Genomic DNA, 11,081 nt, shown 5'->3' with positions numbered 1-11,081 from the left:
GTTTGAACTTTCTGGTTAACAGAAGCCTTAAAACTTGTGACCATGAGTCTGGATTTCACATTTAGACCATCCATCTGAGTTCTTCTCAGACCTTCATCTGTGGGTTTTTTAGAAATCCTCAACAAACTTTGATTCTCTTCACTGAACAGTAAAGTTCGTGGAGATCAGAAGGTAACATTAGTTTGATCGATGCCTTCAACTACTAGTAGACTTTATCTGGAAAGCAGTTTTCTTAAATGTGTTCTTAGTAAATCTGTCCACAATCAAACCAAGAACATAGAAAGACGAAATGTTTGAAGAAACAACTTGATGTTTTCGTTTCAGACTAGAAAATGCTTTAAGATTGTTATCTATTTTTGCTCTGATCGTTTTATTGTCTCTTTTGTTTAATTTGATCTTCTAAAGTCTAACTGGTGTCTTTTCAAATGTTTTGTCTTTAGTTTGATTCTTCTTAAACGTTTAGTTTTGCTCTTTTCTCACCTTTTATTCTTTTCTAATGTCTGATTTGATTTCCAAATGTTTTGTCTTTTTAATGTTTGTTTTTTCAAATGTTTTATCGGCTTGTTTGAAAAATTTCTTTTTCTTTCCCAGTGTTTAATTTTTCGATGACATCTTTAAGGTTTTTCTTTTTAAATGTTTTACCAGCTTTTAATGTTTCATTTTCTTTTTAAATGCTTCATTGTATTTTCTGTTTAATTCCTATTTAAAGTTTTATTCTTTAAGATATAATTTTCTAATTAAACATTTTTGATTAAATGTTTTGTCTTTTTAAAGGTTTAATAATCTAATTAAATTGTTTGTATTTTTTAAATGTTTAATATTCTTGTTTAATTGTATTTTTAAATGTTTAATTATCTAAAATATTTCATCTTTAATGTTTAATATTTTTGTTTTTAAAAAAATTGTTTAATTTCATAATTACATGTTTCGTATCATGTTTATCTAATTAAATATTTAGTCGTTTTAATATAATTTAATTGTATTCAACGTTTAATTTTCTTTTTAAAAGTTTAATTGTATTAAAAGTTGTTTCCTTTGATTTAATTGCTTTTTTTTTTAATGTAGGTTATTTCTTTAATCTTTTTTTTTTGTCAAGATTTTAACCCCAACCTTAAAAATGAAACAAACCCTTAAATCACAATGAAAATACTTCTGTTGTTACAGTCATGAGTTAGTCAATTATTCAGTTTATCAATTCAACTTTATTTGTTTAGCACCTTTCACACAGATGACAAAACTAAACAAGCAAAGAGAAAAACTGCTAAAACTATGATTAAAACTCAAAAACACATTTTTAAAAAAAAAATATTTAACATGGTAATAAAATATGTTGTGTCCAGGGGATGGAAGGAGTTTATTGAAGTCTTCTTGGGCTCACATGGTAAATCATTTAAAATATAAACCTGATATTCAGTCTAAGGAAACTGCAGAGTGACAGAAGAACCAACAATATCTCCTGTTTTCTCCTTTAATGAGTCGACTCTTCTTGTGCTTTCAGACCAAAGAACTACAGACTCTTCACAACCTGCTCAAACTCTTGGTACAGGACCTCACCACACGGGTCAAGAAGGTTTCCTTCTCATTTCTACTCTGAAGCTCACCTTCTCCTGCTCAAACTGCTGACAAATGTTTCTGCTGCACTAAAGTCTGGTCTCCAGAACTTCCTAAAAACTCTCAAAGTCTCTTCTGCTGCAGGTTGCTTTGTAGAACTGTTACAGAAAACCTCACTAAACCATATGGAGGGGCCTCAAGATAGTCGTCCAAATGACACCATACAAAAACCAAACTAGTACAACCCAAACACTAAAGTCTCCTGCAGCCTACCAGAGAACCTCTGAGAACAGAGAATCAGGACAGGAACTCTTACCTTCTGGACAACCAACCTTGGTTCACAAACAAGAATACAGAATGTGTCTCACCAAAAACCTCTAAAGACTCACTACAGCCAAGATAAAGACACAACTCAGCTGCACCAAATCCACTAATCACTGCACACATTGGCACCATGTGCTAACTGTGGCTAAAGAACCACATTTACCAAGACAGCTATCCGGTACAAAGCCCTAAAACACACCAAGAAACACATTAAAGACGATTTTACTGCTGGAAGCTGCAAGCCAATGCCTAAAGAACAAACTAAAGCAATGGAGCCAAACCCGGTTCTGTGGTGGAGAGCAGAGGAAATGTTTGTCTGCAGCTAAATAAAGCAGGAAGACACTGAGCTGCTCAGGTGTTCCTGATAACACCAAGCAGCCACCTGGACAGCCAATAGGAACACAGCTTACTGGGAGTCCAGAGGGCTGGGTTAGTCAAGTAAATTTAGTTTAAAGTTGAAGCAGAAAATTAACAAAGACAGTTGAAAACCACCTTCTGATACCTGAAATCTCTAAGTTTTCACACAAAGAACACCTGAACATGTCAAACTGGTTCCATAGTAGAACCATCATTGTAAAAACGTCATAGTATGGTGTGTTGCTCAAAAAACATTACGACTTGGCTGTCTAGGGTTGCCGAGTAGCAACACAAAAACAGGACAAACGCTGGTTTCCAGGGGGTTAGGAGGCTATTTATTTGAAAGAGTACGTTTACAACAACACATGTGAGCAGAAAAATCACAAAGTCTGTATTTAGTTCAGCTGAAAATATTAGTTTTTGTCTTTTTTATTGATCAAACTTTTCAGGAAGTAGATGAAGAATAATTAAACCTCTCATGTATAAGTCCAACTTATTTTGGATCCTTGTGGAGAGGTTAATCTTAGAGTTTGTAAAGCTGTTGAGTTTTTAGAATCACATGGATTGTTTTGACATTTAATAACCGAGTCCTGAAATAAAATTACAGTTGTGGATTTCTGTCATTTAGTCTGGACTAAACAAATAACAGCAGCATAAATCTTAAACATCTTAACACCTGAAAGGGGCACTGAAAACTTGTGGATATCCTGATTGGACCTTTGTGAAGGCTCACACAAGATCTAGAAAGGAGAACAACCCAGTGAGGACTGAAGAGAAGGAGAACAGGCGAAACAACATAGTGATCCCGTATGTGTCTGGAGTGTCTGAAAAACTGAGGAGGATCTTCAACAAACACCAGATCCCTGTCTTTTTTAAGCCAAATAACACCGTCATACAAAGACTGGTCCACCCAAAAGACCCCACACCACACAGTCAGAAGAGCAACCTGGTGTATGCAGTTAAATGCAGCGAGGAATGCTCAGATCTCTACATAGGGGAAACCAAACAGCCACTTAACAAGCAAATGGCTCAACACAGGAGAGCCAATTCCTCAGGACAGGATTCGGCGGTCTTCCTTCACCTCAAGGAAGAGGGACACTCATTTCAGGACACCAATGTTCAGATTTTGGACAGGGAGGACAGATGGTTTGAGCGAGGTGTGAAAGCCATCCATGTCAAAGTGGAGAAGCCATCTCTGAACGGGGGGAGGGTCTGCGACATCATCTTTTGCTGATTTACAATCAGGTCCTTTCAAAACTCCCCACAAGAACTACTCAGCAGAATGACTCATGTGAAGTGGCTCATGCTAATGACCACCATTAGCATACGAGGGCTCGGTGAAACTCGCATTTCAACAACCCCCGTTGTCAGTCGCTGGCTCCCAACGACTATCGTTGAGGAGCCAGACGGGCCTTGGCAATGGTCGTCGAAATGTGAATAGCACTGACCACACCTCACAGAGGTTATAAGCTGAGGCAACATCAACCACTACCAGAACTGAAAAAGCCTCTTGGATGAGAGGTGAAACGTCTTCAAGGAACTTTCTTAAAGTCCATTTGGATTGATTTAAACAACTTTGGATCTCAAACGTCATTATGAGGAGCCTGGATTGAGGTTTCTCACTTGATAATGATCAAAACATGAAATTTAGGTAGGTTTAAAGGAATATTCCACCTTAAATCTTTGAATGTTGACCTAAAAGGTTGGTTTCGGGAAGTATTCCACCTACAAGGTCCTCAAACATCCACCTTAAAGGAACATTCCACCAAAAATCCTTGGACATGCACCTAAAATGTTGGTTTAACCGAGTATTCCATCCAAAATCCTCAGAAACCTGAGGGGCTGGTTAAAAGGAATATTCCATCCAAAACCCCAAATATAGACCCGAAAGGGTGGTTTAGAAAAAATCATTCAATGTAGACCAAAAAAGTTAGTATGGAGCAATATTCCACCTGAAATGTAGACCTGAGAAGTTGGTTTGGAAGAATATGCCATCCTAAACATCCTTAAATGTAGATTAAAAGACGGTTTTGAAGAAAATTCCATTCCTAACCCTAACCCTATTCCCAGAAGAACCCTTGAACATCGGGCTTAATGGTATATTCCACCCAAAATACTTGTACATATACCAAGAAGTCAGTGTAAAGGAAATGTAGACCTAAAAGGATTGTTTAAAGGAATATTTAAACGATTATTTTCATTATTTAATAATCTGTTATCAGTCAGAACCCTGGCAAACTTATTTTCATCAGTTTTTTTAGTGGAAGTCACAAATAAAGGAGCTCTTGGTTTTTCCTGGCGTTACTGAGTCCAAAGCTGCTGTTTCAACACAGAACGTTCACATGCATCCACAAACCTCTCAGCACTCAAACACCCACAGACAGGAGGCCGGCTGGGCCGAGGCTCGGCGGCGTCCTCAGACCCACGAGTCGGGGAGTCGCTGAACTTGTTGGTCTGGTTTGAAGGCCTCCATGTGGTCCAGTAGAAGTCCACGTAGTCGGTGTTGGCTTTGAACCGCAGCGACTGGCCGCCATCAGGTGGACCGGCTCGTCCTCGTAGGGCTCCTCCTGTAGCCTTGAGGGAACCACAGGAACATTCAGTAGCTGTTGGAGTTCTTCCTGTCAGGCTCGTGGTAGAACGGCTCTGAAGAATCTTGTACTTGTCTTATCTGGAACAATCTAACAGCCTAAATTGTTAACAGCGGTGTAAAGAAGCAAACACACAGGCATAGATTAGGACTCAAACTAGATTTATTTTAGAAAACAAATCAGCTTAGAGGCATTTGTTCACACGTGGCTGAATAGGAGGCCGTCCAATCAGATTTGAGGTCTTCACTCTGTAGGTTGGTTGTTCGGTGAGACTCTTGGACCTCCATCAGCTGATGTGGATGTTTGATGGTCTTCTTCTCTAGTGCCAGATGATTCATCCATGAATTCAGCAGCTACAGACTGAAATGAAGCTCATGCTGCAGTTATTGAATTCCTGTTACAGATCAAATGTTCAGAGCTCACCTTGAATGCAGCCGTCTGCTGTCTGATAGTTTTTCTCATTGTAGTCTTCAATAAAGTCTTTTTCCTCATGTCAGGATGTGGTGAGACTCTTTCTCAGTCTCTGCAGACGTCCCTCATTGTGCATCTCCAGAGAAGAAACAGAAAAACTGGTCACTGCTTCAGCATCAAACGCTCTCCAGCATTGAGAGTGTTTTAGGAATTCATTCATTGTGTTGTGAACTTTGAAGGAGCAGAAACTTTACAGCTGCCAAAGATATGAGCTCCAATTCTGGATGTTTTAGGAAATCAAGTTCATCAAATGAACACTTGATTATTGCTGATAATGCTCATTAAATTACTGAAGAAATCCAACATAAAAACCTGTAAACTCTCAGGCAGCTTCTGTTAAAGTTTGTCTATAATTCTATCATCATGTTCTGGAACCAGGACTCTGCAGAAGTTCCTTCAATCAGATACTTGTGTGTTTCTATTTAAGGCCTCAGGTTTGAACGTACAGCAGAGGATTACAAAGGAGTGATTTTAATATTTAAATCAGTCCAGTAAATGTTTGGAGTAAAAATAATTAAAATTTTGATTTAGACAGATTTGTGTCAAATAATATTGTAGAGTCTCACTTAAATATATTCAAATTAGTTCAGTGTATTTACATTTTATAGAATATTTGATTTCTTAATCTCAATACTGTAGGGTTTGACCTAAATATTATAATAATGATGTAAATTTAAATAACAAATAATATTGTAGTACAGTCATAAACTTTAATCAGCTAAACTTACATAATAAATATCACTGTACAATCTTAACCTGAACATTCATATTATTGAGGAAAATTTACATAAATCATGATATTCTACAGTCTTAACTGGAATATGTCTAACATGTGCTGATAAACAACAATAACCCCACTTTCAGATAATATTTGTCTGTGATTGTGAGATTAAATTCCTCCACATTCTGGAATTTTACCAGCAGCGGCTATAGGAAATAAAAATAAAATCTGTTCATTTCCACATTCTGCACATTTATTTATTCTTAATATCTCAGACTGAATGGTAGCTGGCAGTAAAAACAAACTCATCTGCTGGACTGCATTTCCCAAAATGGAAACATGGACAGAATTTAACACTCATGTATCCATGGCAACGCTAACGTTTCTGCTTCTTACCAAAGTTCACAACACAAGTAAAGATTTTAATGTAAAACTTCAGGGATGACTGCTAACCATAAGTATTCTGATCAATACTTCATGATCAATATCAGGACACATGTTACAACTCCAGCTGCTGCATTAGACTGCAGTTATTCACAGAGAAATTAAAACATCACATTCCTCATAAAAACTAGATGGGACTTTTATTAAATAAAGTGTTGGTGAATAAACAGTGTAAAAAGTGTAAAGCAGCTCCATTAAATCAGGAGATGTGAGACTTCCACAGCATGGATCACCATCTGCTGTGTTGATTCATAGCTGAATGTCAGAATGAACTGAGCTAGAAAAGCTGCTTTGAGCTGCAACATTACGGTCTGACAATCCAACACCATCACAGTTTTCATCTGGTTGTTTTGCTCCAACATGCTGTGAAGTTCAGTTTTTACCTGAATCAATGCAGAGATTCTATTTTCAACCAAGACTGGAATAAAAATTACAATGTTATGAGGTTATTAATGCAACTAAATCCTTTCAGATGGAAGGATTTACTTCTAAGTTCTAATTCAAGTTTCAGTTGGAGCACATTGCATTCACAAAGAACATCATCAATACCTTCCTAGCAACATTTAATAAACCTAAAGCTTCCCTGTTGGCTCATTGGTGGAGTTTGTTACTGAGCATCTGAACCTTAAATCCAGTGAGACGACCATCTTCAGTCGAGGCCAGTCAGAGAACTTCAAGACCTTCCATCAGCTGGACCAGATGTGGCATCATCTCCCTCTGAACATCTGGATGACAGGAGAAAAGACAGAAATCAAACACAGAAATACAATTTATTCACTTTCATCATTTTATAAAAGTAGCATGAACTTTATTAAAACTTGACAATATCAGTAATGAAAGTAAATGTTTTTATCTCATGTTGAAGCTAAATTTAAAGTCAATTTTAATGACAGTTTATCCTGAGAGGAGTGAGAATGGAGCTTTTCTTTCCTTTTTAGAATATTCCCTCAAAATATTCTGTTTATTATTGGCTTTAGAAGCATTTTTCTTTACTTATTTATTTTTAGATACCTCAGACTGATGCACTTTGCTGGTTTGCAGATAATTTCATGTACAATGTCAATAAAGATCTTCTATTACATCATATTTTGATAAAACGAACTGCAAACCTTCCCAACCATCTCTCAGTCTGCAAAATTCCAACTGCCACCAAGAATTATCTGATGTAGTTATTATTATAATCTTTACTGAACCAGCCCTGGAATTAATAAAAATCTGTATATGGATATGATTTTCTCTGATTGCACCACTAAAACTGCATACAATAAAGTAAATCTCTTCTGCACTGCACACATTCTACACTTTTATATAACTCTGGATGTCAGAGTAAAGGCAGACAGATCCACCGATCAGCCACAACATTCTGACCACTGACAGCTGAAGAGAACAACATTCATCATCTTGTTCTAATGCAACGTTCTGCTGGGAAACCTTGACGTTCATGTGGATGTTTGACATGTACCACCACCTAAACACTGCAGGACAAACAACCCCCTAGTCTCCATAGCAGAGGACCCAGAACCTCTGACCCAGAGGTTCTGATGAACCACTGGGTCAGAGGAGTTTTAGCAGCATAAAGGGACCAACACAGTATTAGTCAGGTGGTCAGAATGTTATACTGTTATATTGTCATGCTGATTATATGATCAGTAAATGTTACCATCAATTATACTGTCCACATTGATCAGGAAAAAAAAAAATCAAAACTATCAGTTCATTCAGAAACTGTGGGGTTAAACCTAAAAACACAGACCTCAACAGCAGTTTGTTTCAAAGCAGAACACCAGCTGGTTTTCACTAAAGAAGCTTTAAGAGCAACAATTAAATGACAGTTTTGTTCTCATTAAGTTCACAGAGTCAGTCAAAATAATGTACACACATCAGGAAAAGAAAAACTTTTATAAATATTTCATATGTATAAGTACTTCTATACATATAGAATCCTCTTTCTAAGTTTGATCACATCACAGTAACTCTGTGTCCTGTTGTACGATGTTTTCCCAACAGATGGCGCTACCCTCATGAATGGAGCATCAACAAGTGACGTCTACAACACAACAGAAATGTCTGGAAGCCAGTGGCCACCACTTTGAGCACCTCTTGTAATTGTAGAGGCCAAAGATAACGTTTATTAATCTTGTGATGTCTGAATACATTTGGTATTGAAATATTTATGCAAGTTTTTCTTTTCCTGATGCATGTAAACATTATTTTGGCTGACTCTGTATAATGGGTTTCTGACAGGTCACCAGGCAACATCTTTTTATAATAATGACAAACATACCTGCATTCTACAGGAGTGATTTTCCTCATGTGCAGGTAAAGATGTGTGAGGAGTTTAGAGATGACAGGAGCAGGAGTCATCCTCACTAATTCAGCTTCCACCTAGAAACAGAAAGACCACAAACAAACACACTGATATACTCTCAAACGTTCAACCTCACAGCCTCAAAATATCTGTTTAGGAAGTGTTGTGTTTCTAAATTCTGCTGAAACCATTGACAGACATTCTCTTACAAGGTTGTATAAAAAGCAGCCTGTCCTCTGAGCTACTGAGAAATCTTCCTGAACAAAGTTTCTACGTGTAAATCAGCTCAGCAAAAACTAAAGCCTCAGTCAGAGATAACAGGTATCGCAAATTATAAACAACTTTCTTTGTTAACTCAGACTTTCTGCTTCAATCTCACGTAAAAAGGAGAGTTTAACTCGTCAGGTGACTGAAAATGAACGGCTTGTGCAGTTCTAGATCCAAAAGTTGGATGTTTCAACTCATGTTTTACTACAAATACATGCAATAATAAATAAATACAATGGCTGGTTGTTAGTTTATTCACTATTAATGTCACTTTATATACTGGATTGAACTTGAGCAGTGGAAGAGAGAATGAATTTAATGAAATTATGGAGATTCAGAGAGCTAATGTTGCACAATGTTAAGTTAAGCGTGGTTTAATTCAAACCAGCTGAATGTTAAATTTCAGTGCAGCTGAACGGGTTTCAGTTAACCTTAAAGTAAAATAACTTTTTTAAAAGCTAAAATACACAGCAGAGAAACACAGGTTGAGAAGTTCATTCTAATAATGAGGACAGCAGTGGCAGCACCTAACACAGGTGTTCAGCGGTAAGTTAGCCACCTGTGTTAATTAGCCCGCTAGCTAACTTAGCCGCTTAGCAAGCTAACGCGTCCGGACCAACTGCTCAAACATGACAAAACACAACCCTTCACAAATCGCTGACTTAACATACAACAAAACAACGCTACTGGTTAGAAGTATTTATCTTCTTACCGTTTTTCACTCCAAAAACAAGGTCAACAGCAGCCAGAGATGCTACCAGACGTGCAGACCACAGATACATACAGAAGACTAGATACGCTAGCGCGCTGTCTGACCAATCACTGCACTCTAGCTCCGCCCTCTGAGAATCTTGTTGTCGTTTGGCTCACACTTGCTGATGATCACTTCCGGTCTCAGAAAATGAAAAAACGGACCTTTTTCGTTTCTGTCTCTTACTGATTTTATTTGTTATTCTAAATATAAAATGAAAATCAAAGCATTTTTAAAATTTCGTATATCCCTTTTTGATCATAAAAAGGAAAAACGCCTTGTATTTCAATTTTATTTTTTGTATTTTAAAACGAAAATCAAATAACCACTCCTTTTATGTTTTTCCAATACCCGTTTCAGAACGGAAAATCCAATTGCCAAAATATACACCGACCGTTTTTGCACACTTGTGACTTCTTCCTTATAACATGCAAAATGTTTATCTGCGCAGTCATGAAGGGACAAGATGCATTTTCTGCTAAGTAGATCACACAAATTGCTATATCTTTTTTTCAGAAATGTGTATTAAAACATTGTGCATAATGCAATTAAATATTCAGCAGGCTGTCTTGAACTGAGAGGTTAAAACAAGTTTTTCTTCTTTTGTCTGTGTAGATTTTTAGTCGTCCATTGTCACGTGCTTCAGTAAAAGGCGATGAGACTTCAGTTTATGTTTTTTGAAGACAGTTTACCCTTAATCCAAGAGGCTTCCTCAGGTCTGAATGACTGATGGGGAGTTTCAGCTATTTCAAATCTCAGAAGGGATCTCAAGACTGCATTATTAAGCGATGACGTAGAGCCCCTTTTGTTTTCAGACTGCTGCTTTGGTTTAATACAGATGACTTCTACAACACTTCTCTCAAACCATTTCTCTTCCTTACCCAGAATACGAGTTTCTCCATCTCAGTAGAAAAATATTCATGCATAAAAGTTTATCGAACATGAAAATTAGGGATTGATTGATCATCTAAGCCTGTGTTTAGTATTTTTCCTATTCTGTGTGCAGGAATATTTTTAAAGAATTCACAAAAAGTAATGTAAAAATTTAATACTTTAGTTCAAAAGCAACAGCCTCTTTCTCTCTGTAGTTTTCAAGCATGTAAAATATATCTATATGCAAAACGGAATAATTTGTATTAGATTTGGAGTTATTCTAACTTGTGATGCCAAGATTTTCCTTATTACTGCAAATGCCCTGAAAAAAAGACAGAAATCCATCTGTAATACCAATGCAATACCAATTTTCTTGCACTCTTTTTGATGTATGCTGTAATAATGTCAGCGAACCGAACACGGACC

General features: G+C 37.0%; 1 long non-coding RNA gene across 1 annotated transcript in view; it reads left to right on the top strand.

The window, feature by feature from the left end:
- The window catches only part of LOC129350204 (uncharacterized), a 16,104-nt gene extending 13,258 nt beyond the window's left edge, over positions 1 to 2,846 (top strand). Inside the window, exon 3 of the long non-coding RNA XR_008603547.1 lies at positions 1,499 to 2,846. This is a non-coding gene — a long non-coding RNA (uncharacterized LOC129350204). The remainder of the gene's footprint in view (positions 1 to 1,498) is intronic.
- Positions 2,847 to 11,081: the final 8,235 nt, after the last annotated feature.

Source organism: Amphiprion ocellaris, chromosome 12 (assembly GCF_022539595.1).
Source record: "Amphiprion ocellaris isolate individual 3 ecotype Okinawa chromosome 12, ASM2253959v1, whole genome shotgun sequence".
In the NCBI taxonomy this organism is placed as follows: Eukaryota; Metazoa; Chordata; class Actinopteri; family Pomacentridae; genus Amphiprion; species Amphiprion ocellaris.
This window is presented reverse-complemented; position numbering and strand designations above follow the sequence as displayed.